Genomic DNA, 14,070 nt, shown 5'->3' on the forward strand with positions numbered 1-14,070 from the left:
AGCTACTCCTTGGAAACCCTATACAGGGTCGCTATGGGTCGGAATCAACTCGATGACACTTAACAACAGTAAGTGGGAAAGGAGCCCTTGTGGCTCAGTGGGTTACGTGCTAACTGCAAGGTCAGTAGGTGGTTCAAGCTCACCAGCTACTTGAAAGAAAGATGAGGCTGGCTGCTCCCATAAAGACTTACAGAAGTCTTAAAGAGACCCTTAAAGAATAGTTCTCCTTTCCAATAGGGTTGCTATATGTCAAAATCAACTCGATAGTAGATGGTTTTGGGTTCAGTGAGCTGAAATGAACTGATATTGGCCATATTGAATTGGACAATATGGTCTACTATGCCAGGAATGACAAATTGAAGAACGGCATCATAGTCACCACCAAAAAGAACATTTCAAGATCTATCCTGAAGTACAATACTGTCAGTGATAGGATCATAGCCATATGTCTAGAAGAAAGGCCAGTTAATATGACTACTATTCAAATTTATGCACCAACCACTCATGCCAAAGATAAAGAAACTAAAGATTTTTACCAATATCTGCAGTCTGAAATTGATTAGACATGCAATCAAGATGCATTGATAATTACTAGTGATTGGAATATGAAGCTGGAAACAAAGAATGGCCAGTAATTGGAAAATAATGGCCTTGGTAATAGAAATAACACTGGAGATCACATGAATTTTGCAAGACCAAAGACCTATTTATTGGAAACAAAACATAAATGGTGGCCTACAAGGGGACCTTGCCTAATGGTATACGCAATAAAACTGACTACATCTGTAGAAAGACAATGGAGAAGCTCAGTATCATTAGCCAAAACAAGGCCAGAGGCTGACTGTGGGACAGGCTATCAATTGCTCATATGCAAGCTCAAGGTCAAGCTGAAGAAAATTTAAAAATCCTGAGAGCCAAAGTATAGCCTTGAATTTAGAGATTATCTCAAGAATAGATTTGATGCATAGAACACCAATGACTGAAGACAAGACAGGCTGTGGGATGACATCAAACATGAAGAAAGCAAAAGATTATTTTAAAAAAGGGAAAAGAGGAAAGACAAAAATAGATGTCAGAAGAGACTGATCTGTTTTGAATGTAGACAAGCTAAAGTGAATGGAAGAAATTATGTAAAAAAGCTGAAGAGAAGATTTCAAAGGGCAGCTCTAGAAGACAAAGTATTATACTGAAATATGCAAAGACCTGGAGCTAGAAACCCAAACGAGAAGAACAAGCAATGTTTAAGGATTCTATGAGCAAAATATGAAACAATACATGAAGCATCAAAAGAAGGAAGGAATACAAAAGCAGTTTACCAAAGAATCGGTCAATGTTCAACCATTTGAGGAGGTAGAATATGATTAAGAACTGATGGAATTGAAGGAAGAAGTCCAAGCTTCTATGAAGGCAAAACACAAGGTTCCAGTAAATGACGGGATTGCAATGTTTCAACAGATGGATGCAATGCTGGAAGTGTTCATTGTCTATGCCAAGAAGTTTGGAAGATCGTTACCTATGTAGCCGACTGAAAGAAACCCATATTTGTGTCCATTCCAAAGAGAGGTGATCCAACAGAATGTGGAAATTATCAAACAGTATCACTAATATCACATGTAAGTAAAATTTCCTGAAGATAACTCAAAAACAGTTGTAGCAGTAAAACAACAAGGAATTGCCAGAAATTCAAGCCAGATTCAGAAGAAGATGTGGAATGAGGGATATCATTGCTGACATCAGATGGGTAATACCAGATAATACCAGAAAGATGTTTACTTGTGTTTTATTGACTATGCAAAAGCGTTCGACTTTTGTGGATCATAACAAGTGATGGATACTACTGTGAAAAATGGGAATTCCAGAATACCTAATTGTACTCATGCGGAACCTGTACATAGACCAAGATGTGTTCATTTGAACAGAACAAGGGGATACTGCATGATTTAAAATCAGGAAAGGTTTGTGTCAGGGTTATATCCTTTTATAATACTTATTCACTTTGTAAACTAAGCAAATAATCTGAGAAGCTGGGTACTATGAAGAAGAATGCAGCATCAGGTTTGGAAGAAGATTCATTAACAATCTGTGGTATGCAGGTGACACAATCTTGCTTGCTGAAAACAAAGAGGACTTGAAGTGCTTGCTTTTGAAGATCAAAGACTACAACCTTCAGTATGGATTACAACTCAATGTAAAGAAAACAGAAGTCCTCACAACTAGACCAATATGCAACATCATGATATAAACAGAGAAAATACTGAAGTTGTCAAACATTTCAGTTTGCTTGGATCCATAATTCACACTCATGGAAGCAGCCATCAAGAAATCAAATGGTGCATTCCATTGGGCAAATCTGCTGCAAAAGACCTCTTTAAAAGTATTAAAGAGCAGCAATGTCACTCTGACGGACTGAGGGTACGTCTGACCCAAGCCATGGTATTTTCAGTCATTTCATATACGTGCAAAAACTGGACAATAAATGAATACTGGAGAAGAATTGATGTCTTTGAATTACGGTGTTTGTTGGCAAAGAATATTGCACATACCATGGACTGCCAAAAACAAATCAGTCTTGGAAGTATAGTCAGAATACTCCTTAGAAGTGAGGATGGCAAGACTTTGTCTCACATACTTTGGACATGTTATCAGGAGGGCCCAGTCCCTGAAGAAGGAGATCATGCTTAGTAGAGAGTCAGCAAAACAACAACAACAAAACAAAGTAGAAGACCCTCAATGAGATGGATTGACAGCGGCTACAACAATGGACCCAAACACGAATTTGAAAATAGTAGAGGACCAAGCAGCACTTCATTCTGTTGTACATAAGGTCACTATGAGCCGGAACCCATAGGAAACATTTGTTTCCTTTATCAAATTTCTTTATCTTCTTCTAGTCAAGCTTCGTCTTTCATACTTTGGACATATTGTTCATATTGTTAAGGAGGGAACAGTTGCTGAAAAAGATGTCATGCTGGGTAAGATGGAGGGTCAGAGAAAAAGAGGAAGACCCCCAACGAGATGGGATTGGCCAGGTGGCATCATTGATAGCATCGACTGTGGCAGCCGTAGTGAGGTTGGCCCAGGATCGGACATTGTTTCGTTCTGCTGTGCATGGGGTCGCTATGAGTCGGTTCCGACTCGATGGCACCTGACAACAACAAAGTCAAACTCTGGTCATCAAGCCATCAAAGCTACGTCAAATGTTTAGGCGTTCTTTGCATCTCCCCACCCCTTCATATCAACTGGATGCTTCACTCTCAGCTCTAGCCCTCCACCATGGCTAGGTCCTTGTTCATGGACTCAGTGCCTTTATAGATACCCCCCACCCATTTTAGGTAGCCAATGTTTAAGATGTCCGTCCCTATCAACCGTGTACTGAGAGAAGAGGTTTGATCCTTGATGTGAAGACTCCTTCCCTCTTGGTTGGTATTTTAGGCTACTACATCCATAAGTATAGGTCAAGTTCATCAAATTGTAGCAATTTACCCTTGCTTTCTTGATCAAATTTCTTTATCTTCCTCTAATTGAGCTCTGGTCATCAAGCCATCGAAACTAGGTCAAATGGGTACTATCTGCAAGTTTTGGCATTCTTGGACATCTCCCTCCAATTCCTATCAGTTTGACACTTCACTGTCAGCTCTATCCCTCCGGGGCTAGGTCAGTGTCCATGGACTCAGGAGTTTCCAAGTCTCCCCAAACTTGGAACTAACTAGCCCTTCTTTTTCTCTCTCTCATCTCAAGGTCGACAAGAGTCTATGGAATGTGATCAAACTCAGCCCATATCTTCATTACTGACTTTCCCCCACTTCCACTCACATGTAGACCAATGTGGTCGCCAGCGACTTTACATGCCTATGCTTGTGTGTTCCCTTTGAGTTTCAGTCTGGAAGAGGGGGGTGACAGTAATTTTTGTGGGGACAGATTGCTAGGTGTTTTCTTCTGCATAGCCATGGGTGAGTTTGAACTGCTAACCTTTTGATTAGCATCTGAATGCTTTTACCCTTGCTCCACTGGAGCTCCTTAAGCATAGTAGCTGGAAGTAGCAATGGAGAGCTGGTTATAGATTTGGAAGCATGGATGTTGGTGTGTTAACTGTAAACCGAGTATAATCTTGGGATTGTTGTTGTTGTTTTGTGCTGTGGAGTCTGTTCTGACTCATAGCGACCCTGTACAAGGTTTCCGGGGCTGTAAATCTTCATAGGAGCAGAAGGCATCATCTTTCTCTCATGGAACTGGTGGTAGTTTCGAACTGCTGACCCTGATGTTAGCAGCCTGATTCGTAACCACTACGGTATCAGAATCTTGGAATAGTGGAGTTTAAAGCCCTGTTGAAATAGGTTGAAGAGAATAACTGTGGATGACTCAAGATTTATTAAGAAAGGAAGAGGCACGGCAGTAAGGGAAGTGACATGGTCAAGGGAGGGCTTTTATTTTAAACAGGATTATGACTCAGCATTATCAACACTGGTGGTGGTAGTTGCGTGCTGTAGAGTTGATTCTGACTCATTGCTATCCTATATGGGGTTCCCCAGGCTATAAATCTTTATGAGAGCAGAAAGCCTCATTTTTCTCCAGTGGAGTAACTGGTAGATTCAAACTGCTGACCTTGCAGTTAGCAACCTAGCTCATAATCCGCTATGCTACCAGAACTCCTTATCAACACTGATGGTGGCTGTGTGCCAATGAGTTGGTTCCAAATCACAGTGACCCTATATAGGGTTTCCCAAGACTCTAAATCTTTATATGAGAGCAGAAAGCCTCATCTTTTTCCCTTGGAGTGACTGGTTAACTTTACAATTAGCAGTTTGGATTGTAATCCACTGTACTACAAAGGCTCCTTTATCAACAGTTTTTGCAGTTAAGTGCCATCCAGTTGCTTTTGATTCAGAGCGACCCTGTATAGGGTTTCTGAGACTTCAAATCTTTACGGGAGCAGAAAGCCTCATCTTTCTCCCATGGAACAGCTGGTGGGCTTGAACCTTGGACATTGTGGTTCACAATCCAGTGTTTAGTATATGGAGCCACTGCACTTGAGGGAGTGAGATTAGTGATGGCTGTGTATGTTCCTGACAGTATTTTTTCCTGTGTTTTTTTAAAATTATTCGAAAAAGGAAAACATCAGGAAGAAAATGCAGGAGTGAAATCTTTTTGTGGACAAAAGGAGATGGGGTCCAGAGCACAAGGGACTGTCATTTAACATGAATAAACATTTCATGAAACCAGGAGGAAAGTATTTAAAACAAAGCTATCATTGGTGGATTGGGTGCTGAACAGACAAAGGTACTTCTCTATGATTGCCTTTAAGTCCAAGAGTGTCATCCTCTCCCCCTCCCCAGAGTGTCATTTTGTTTACTAGTAAACTACCATCTGTAGGTGTGAGAAAATGCATCTGAAGGGGATTTGGAAAAATATAGACAAGCCCCACTGGACAAAGTATCTGGTGTCGTAGAAAGTAATTAAAGATTGGTGGACTGGATGTCCTATTGACAGAAGCTAGGCTTTATTCTGGAATTCTTTTCAGAAGTAACTGGCAATTTTAAGCCTATGTTCTATGAAACATCCTTTCCAGGAATTCCCTTGCATGATACTGTAGTTAGGTGCCTTCTAGCTGGTTCCCACACACAGTGACTCTGGTGAACAGAATGAAATGTTCTCACAGCCATTGCTACATTGGAGCCCATTGCTGCTGCCACTGTATCAATCCATCTCTTTGATGGTCTTTCGTTTTTTCATTGGCGGTCTACTGAGCATGATGTCCTTCAAGGGCTGGTTCCTCCTGATTACATGCCCAAAGTAGGTGAGATTAAGTTTTGTAGCAAATAGCAGATACTTGAAAACTGGCAAGGAAATGGAATTTTTCTAAACTTTGGGATTAATGCCACTGTTGGTGCTGATGCAGCTAAGAGTTTGGCATCCAGTAGTACTGTAGTATCCCACAGGAATTTTTTTTATTATATGTTGTTGGGTGGTGGAAGGTTGAATTGCCCTTGAGCATTGTTTAACCATCACTCTTTATAGGCTTTTAGGTGGTACACCAGTTAAACACTCATTTGCTAACTGAAAGTTGTGGTTCGAACCTACCCGGTGGCTCCACAGGAAAAGCCCTGATAACCTGCTTCTACTGGAGATATGATAAGCACTCAACTGTGAACCACAAGGTTGGTGGTTTGCGCCCACCATCCGCTCTGCAGGAGAAAGATGAGGCTTCGTGTTCCCACAAAGATTTACAGCCTTGGAAACTGTTAAGAAATAATAAAGAGACAAGGAGAGAGACTTAGCTTCAACAGCAGACAGACTTATTGAGAGTAAACCTGGGGGCACTCAATTATGAGAGACCAAGAACCTGCCAGTTTCTTACAGACTGGGGTTATTTAAGGCGCTGTGGTCCCAGTGTACAGTTCTGGTGAAGGTCCAATGGGCGGGGTTATGGAGATTTTCCTGAAACCGGAAACTACCAGGGGAAGGGTCTCTTGGGTAATAAAGACTTAAGCTTTCCGGAGACAGGAAGCTTAAGCAGGACTTTATTCCACGTCACTTTGTGTAGTTGCAATGCCATTTTGTTGATCAGGAGCAGGATCCTTCATAAACCCTATACAGGGCCACTATGACTTGGAACCCATTCGATAGCATTGAACAACAATCTACTCGACAAAGATTATATCCTTGAGAACCCTATGGGGAAGTTCTGGTCTGTCACATGGGACCCCTAGAGTTGAAAATCCACTGGAGGGCACCTAATTAACAACAGCTGAAAGCAGGTCTTTGGGTGCATGAGTCGCTTGCACTTGACCACTAACTGGTTCCAATTCACCCTGCAGTATCATGGACAAAAGCCCTGACAAGCTGCGTCTGTAAAGATTGGAGTCAAGTAAGTCCTACTGAGCAGCTCTGCTCAAAGTTCTTCTCTAACACATGGCACAGGGTCACTCTGAGTTGGAGCCAACTCCATGGCAATAGATTTGTTTTGCAGAAACAAAGTAGAAAAAGAAAGGTCTGATATGTGAGGTTAAGAAATGAAGTCTTCAAATCCAAGAAAAAGAAAAAAATAGGAAGATGAAATTTTTCTTCATCCCTAAAAAACAAAATGAATTGGAAAGTAGAAAATCTCATGTAAACAACAACAGACATGTGTTCTGTATTCCACTTAGACCAAGCCCACTGCTGTAGGGTAGATGCTACGTGGGACAGAGTAGAACTGCGCTGTAGGGCTTCCCGGGTTCTAAATTTTTACAGAAACAGAGGGTCAGATCTTTCTACTTGGTGGTTCCAAACCTCCGACTTTTTGATGAGCAGCCAGATGGTGTCACCACTGCATCGTCAGAGCTTTTCCTGTATCTCCCAGCACCTTACATTTTGTAAAACCTAACTTGTCTTATTTGTTATTGTTAGGTGTTGTTGAGTTGGTTCCAACTCAGCGACTCTATGCATAACAGAAGTACCAGGCCCAGTGCCATCCAGCTGTTACATTTGAGCCAACTGCTGTTGCCACTGTGTGTTCCCACAAAGATTGACAGCCTTGGAAACTGTAAGATTCCTTGGGGGTCTTTCCCAACACAGATGTATTTGTTCTTTTTGCAGTCCATGGAACTTTTAATGTTCTTCAACACCATAATTCATATGCATCAAGTCTACATCTTCCTTAGTCACTGTCCAACTTTCACATGCATATGTTGTTGTTAGGTGCCATCGAGTTGGTACTGACTCATAGTGATCCTATGCACAACAGAAAGAAACCCTGCCTGATCCTGGACCAACCTCCCAAGTGTTGTTACGCTTGAGCCCTTTGATTCTGCCACTTTGCCAACCCATCTTGCTGGGGGGTGTGTGTGGGGGGTGTCTTCCTTCTTTTCTTTGACCCTCCACCTTACCAAACATGATATCCTTCTCCACTGACTGGTCCCTCCTGACAACATAATACGTTTGAAGTATGAGAGACGAAGTCAGGCCATCCTGGCCTCCACGGAGCACTCTGGCTGTATTTCTTTTTAACACAGATCTGTTTGTTCTTTTGGCAGCCGATAGTATTTTCAATATTCTCTAACACCATAACGCAAAGGCATCAATTCTTTTACAATCTTCCTTATTCGCTGTCCAACTTTCTCATGTATATGAGGTTATTGAAAATACCATGGATTGGGTCAGGCATACCTTAGTCCTCAAGCTGACATCTTTGCTCTTGAACACTTTAAAAAGGTCTTGTGCAAAAAAAAAAAAAAGGTCTTGTGCAGCAGATTTGCCTATTGCAATGTGTTGTTTGATTTCTTGGCTGCTGCTTCTCTGATTGTTGATGGTTGTTCCAAGAAAACGTCAATCTTTTCTCCATTGATAATAAGGAGACGAACTACTTCCAAATATTTAGTCACTGAAAACCGTATGAATAGCAGAGAAACATGCATATGAGGCAATTGAAAATACCATGGCTTGATGTTGTTATACACCTAAATGGTGCACTAAAGCCCTTCGCAAGAATAAACCAGAAGCTCACATGGACTTTGAAATGAAAAGTTGACTTTTCTCCTTTGCCACGCTGCCTAATTTAAAGTATCAAAATTACAGCTCAATAAGCAATGTGCTCCAAACCCTTGTTGTTGTTGTTAGGTGCCATCGAGTCGGTACCGACTCATAGCGACCCTGTGCACAGCAGAACGAAACACTGCCTGATCCTGGGCCAACCTCACCACTGTTGCCACGTTTGAGTCCATCAATGCTGCCACTTGGCCAATCCATCTCTTTGGGGGGCTTCCTTTTTTTCTCTGACCCTCCACCTTACCAAGCATGACATCCTTCTCCAGTAACTGGTCCCTCCTGACAATATGTCCGAAGTATGAGAGACGAAGTTTGGCCATCCTGGCCTCCAAGGAGAACTCTGGCTGCATTTTGTTCAAAACAGATCTATTGGTTCCTTTGGCAACCCATGGCACCTTCAACACTCTCCTCCAACACCATAACTGAAAGGCATCACTTCTTCTAAGGTCTTCCTTATTCACTGTCCAGCTTTCACATGCATGTGAAATTATTGAAAACACCATGGCTTGGGTCAGGTGCACTTTAGTCCTCAAGCTGACATCTTTGCTCTTCAACACTTTAAAAAGTTCCTGTGCAGCAGATTTGCCTAATGCAATATGTCGTCTGATCTCTTGACTGCTGCTGCCGTGAGAGTTGATAGTTGATCCAAGAATGATGTCCTTGACAACTTAAATCTTTTCTCTGTTGATAAGAATGTTTAGTGGTGAGGATTTTTGTTTTCTTTACATTGAGATGTAATCCATACCAAAGGAAGTCTGTGCTCTTTGATGGTCATCAGTAAATGTTTTAAGTCCTCTTCACTTTCAGCAAGCAAGGTTGTATCATCTGCATTACCACAGGTTGTTAATGAGTTTTCTTCCAATCCTGATGCCATGTTTTTCTTCATAGAACCCAGTTTCTCAGATTATTTGCTCAGCATACAAGTTGAATAAGTATGGTGAAAGAAAACAACCTTTCTTAATTTTAAACCATTTAGTATTCCATGTTCTGTTCAAACAACTGCCTCTTGGTCCAGGTAGATTCCTCATGAGCACAATTAAGTGTTCAGGAATACTCATACTTCACAACGTTGTCCATAGCTTGTCATGATCTACACAATCGAAAGCCTTTGCATAGTCAATAAAGCACAGGTAAACATCTTTGATATTCTCTGCTTTCAGCCAAGATCCATCGGACATCAGTAATGATATCCCTTGTTCCACGGCCTTTTCTGAATCCGGTTTGAATCTCTGGGAGTTCTGTCAATGTATGCTTGCAGCCGTTTCTGTATTATCTTTAGTAAAGCTTTACTTGCATGGGATATCAAAGAGATTGTCTGATGATTTCTGCATTCCGTTGGGTTATTTCTCTTTCGAATGGGCATAAATACGGATCTCTTCCAATCAGTCCGCCAGATAGATGTCTTCCAAATTTCTTGGCAGAGATGAGTGAGTGCCTCCTGTGGCGGCTTTTTAAAGCTGAGGAACCATGGCTTCAGGGAAGTGACTGATGGAACGAATACCTTGTAGAAAGACAATTATGTAACAGCCAGAAGCGCTGCGGCTGGATGAAGAGAAAACACTTGGTTTTGTTACTGGGTTTACAATTGTTATGGTTTTAACTGGGGCAAAGTTTGGACAGGATTTCCAGAGAACCTTTTCCTTCCAGCTTGTATTTTCGGGTTAGGTGAGATCAGGGACGTGGACGATCGCCTCTCAAAGCAGCAATCCAGAACGTAGTGGAGGCTCACATTCAAGGAGGCTGCAACCCGCGCAAATCGCGGGAACTCAGGCTCGCGATCTTCTCGGGACTCGCCCACATGAACTCCTTCAGCCCTGCCTTGCCTTCCGTAAGGAGCCACAGCCCGGCCCAGCCCATTCCATTACCCACAGGGATTCTGATGGGTCCAAGACTTCTCCCTCAAAATTGTTTTTAATAAAGTTTTCGCTATTAAAAAAAAAAAAAAGTCGCTAAACTGTTGACCAATGCGTAAAGGACTGAAGCAGGAAGAGGGCGGGACCTATTGCTAATTGGCTACGGTAGACGCCTGTCTGGACGGTACCACAGTGACTTGGAGGTGGTTTGGTGTGTTCGAGAGAGTAGCTACTTAACTTTTGATCACTTCCAGTGCGCAGACATAATTTTTTAAAATTTCTTTAGATTTTGTCCTAGATACAGTAAGAGCAGGAAACAGTAATCCAGGAAAAGAGAAGACTCGTCAGGCCATTTTCCAACTTCTGGCTCCTGCGCAATATGCCAACCCACTCCCCGTCGTCTGCGGAACCCGACGGCCCTGCGCGCGCGTTCTCGTTTTTTTTTTTTTGCGTGCGTGTGCCGCTGTGCTACTCTAGCCAATCAGTGCGCGAGGTCGCCGCGGTCGTCGGGGTTCGCGCGCACGCTCCAGAGCGGCTTGGGGGTGGGGGCTTTGGGTGAATGGGAGAGTGAGTTGGGGCGGGCGCGGCGGCGCGAGCCGCATGAATGAGAGAAACGTGCCCGGCGAGAGACGTCGCGCGCGCCCGAACGAGAGAGCCAATGGGAGCGTGGGGAGGGCTCGAGACCCGGTACTGAGGGCATCGGCCGCGCGCTGGCTCGAAGACGAGCGTCGCCGCACGGGAGCGCGCAGGAGCAGGGCGGGCGTGGAGCGTGCGGGGGCCGCGCGCTGCCTCTCAGAGGCCGGACGGCACTGCCGGGAGGCGGCGGCGATAACGACGGCGGCGCTGTTGGGCACCGCGGCGGGGGTGAGTACGGGAGACACCGGCCCTTGCGGAACCGGAAGTGCCGGGCCAATGAGGTGGGAGGGGAGAGTGACCTCTAGGGAAGGGGGACCGAGGAGGGGGAGGTGGTTGAGGCCCCATCCCTCCTCGGGGCCGGGTCATCCAACTGCGGCGAGATCCGTGGGCCCCGGAAACGGACGACCGGGAGAGGCCGGGAATCCGCGGCCGCCGGGACTCAGAACGGGTTTGTGATGGACTCCCCATACCCTGCTCGCCAGTAGCCGCCCCTTCCGTCCCCGGCCCTGCGCCCCTAGACTTTGCCAGCCCCCGCAACCCGCGTCCGCAGCCCCCGCGGGCCCTGCAGCCGTGGATTCTGCCTTCTCGGGCTCCGCGGCGGACGCCGGGTACCCCCCGTCTGTGACTCCCGTGCCCAGCTCCGGGGTGGGACTGGGTGTTGTTCTCTTGCCCCACTCCACCGATAATTATTTTGGTTTAAATCTCATCCTGCTCCCTCCCTTTTCCCCTACTCCCAGTAGCCGGTGTTTCTTCATGCTTTTTAGGAGTTTGTACTTCGTATAAGTGCAACTCGAATGTGTCTGCCAATATTTTACTTTACAGAAGTCTCTTTGTGGGACAGGGAGGTGGAAAGTGTTTCACCCACTTGACCGAAGGAAAACATTGACGAGAGAAGTCAGAAAGTGACAAGTTCTAAAGGGAGGTGTGGGATCAGATATATGTCAGAGTGGTTTGCCTTGGATTTTTCACTTCCTGGTTAATGCTATCTTGTCCAGGTTGATCTTAGATTTGCATGTCTTTCCGTATCCCAGAGTGTAGTATATTTCCCAATGCTCATTACCACCGATTTTGTAAAACCCACAGCCTCGGAAACCCTGTACTGGATCACTGTGAGTCGGAACCGACTCCATGGCACATCACCACCACCACCACCACCTGGTGTTAACAAGAATTCTGCTGACATGTATACTTAATAATAACACCCGTGTTATTGGTATAAAACTTCGGTTTAGATCTTTCTCCAGTATAATAACCTGTCATGTGGATTAGCCCACTGTATCATCTTGTTGTTAAGCTGTCAAGTAGGTTCCGACTCATAGCGACCCTGTATAGGGATTCCAAGGATTGAGTGGTGGGTTTGAACTGCTGACCTTGTGGCTAGCAGTTAAGTGCTTATCCTATATTGCCACACCAGGACTCCTCCTGTATCGTAACTACTGTGTGTATATTGTATTATTACAATAATACAACAACAATCCTTGGGCTAGCTATCAGCGGTACTGCGTTTATCCCTTAAGAAGTTACTTTACTGTCAGTGATCATTTACACACAGATCTTCAGTATGTTCCTAGAGTTTTACTTTTAGCCTTTGAACTATATACCCCGGTCCACACATAGACATATTTCCATTCCATCATTTCTTCTGTCTGGATATGATGTACACATCTCTATATACCTTTCTCACAGCTATGGAAGGATTAAGACTCCTAGCTCTGGTGAACCACATGCCCCTTCTGGCCTTATCCCTACTAGAGACAGCACATCCATCTTCCTGCTAAGACTTGTTAAGTCATTGAGTTGGTTCCGACTTTTAGCGACTTTGTATAGTGTTTCCAAGGAGCAGCTGGTGAGTTTGAACCACTGACCTTGTGTTTCAAACCGACCTTATGGTTCTGTGCTGTTTCCCACAGCAACAAACCAGGACACCTAAGTGTATGTATTCTATTTATACCTAATGAATTTTTAGAATTGATCCTGTTGTGCCTGCTAAGGTATAGCCCTGAACATCTCAGATGCTGATCTCTTGTATCCCATAATTGTACTCCTGAAACTGTATGGCCTTTCATGACCCCTCAATACTATGACACTATTAATCTGTGTGACTTTTCTGTATAAGGTAACATCTGAAATGATATATGGTGTCTAAATGATAGCCTCCTTTAGATGAAATTTAAGTCTTGTAATTTCACATTGTTTCCAATCTTCTAAGTTCTTAGGAAAGTTTGCCTACAAACCAACAATTTCTTTGTTTAAAAAATGGCACTTAGGCCTGATTTCCGTGGGTTGGGCTTTGATTTTTCTAGAAATCATATAAATCAGGGGCTCCAGAGGGTTTGTCTTTTGTAGGACTGTAATAATTTCTTATATTCACTGGGGTTTCACTCTGTTCTAATGTTCCTTTTCCTTCTAAACCCCTTTCTGTGTTAAAGAGCGATCTTGAAGGAAAGGCTTTTTGCCTTCCATGCCAGGAGAGAGAGAGGGGAAGTGATGAATTCCAGGGCACATTTGTATTTCACTACCTAAATCTTCTGAAATCTTTCATCTTGGCCTTGGGAAATACTAGATAGTTTGAGGGAGGTGTTTTCTTTTAAAATTCTAATCTAAGTATAATTTTTTGGTTTACAGATTCCAGGTTATCAGCACTGGGCAGGTAGCTTGGTGAGTGAGGAAGGTAGACAGGCTTTGTATCTGCAAAGGTACATCATGTGGGTTCTGGGGTTCCGAACGTGGCTGCCCAGTGATTCAGTGGAATGGCCTCAGGCATTCTCTAGCCTTCCATTTTACAGAGTGGGATAAGGGATTGTGTCACCACATAATGTTAGTAAAGTGCTTTGAGATCGCTAGATGAAAAGCATCCTATAAAATTCAAAGTGTTGGTGTTATTTTGTTACTACCGTCAACAGAAATAATTGTTAGTCTTAATCATATTGAGTGGGTGGAGCTCTGTTTTCTTCCTAATAGGTTGACGGAGGAAGAAAAGATTGTTGAATTAGGAAGAAAAGGACCAACCCCTACGGTAGACTCAGTTTCTCACAGAAGGCATCATACCTTTTAGTGC

The sequence above is a fragment of the Chrysochloris asiatica genome, unplaced genomic scaffold, assembly GCF_000296735.1.
Source record: "Chrysochloris asiatica unplaced genomic scaffold, ChrAsi1.0 scaffold00339, whole genome shotgun sequence".
NCBI lineage: Eukaryota > Metazoa > Chordata > Mammalia > Afrosoricida > Chrysochloridae > Chrysochloris > Chrysochloris asiatica.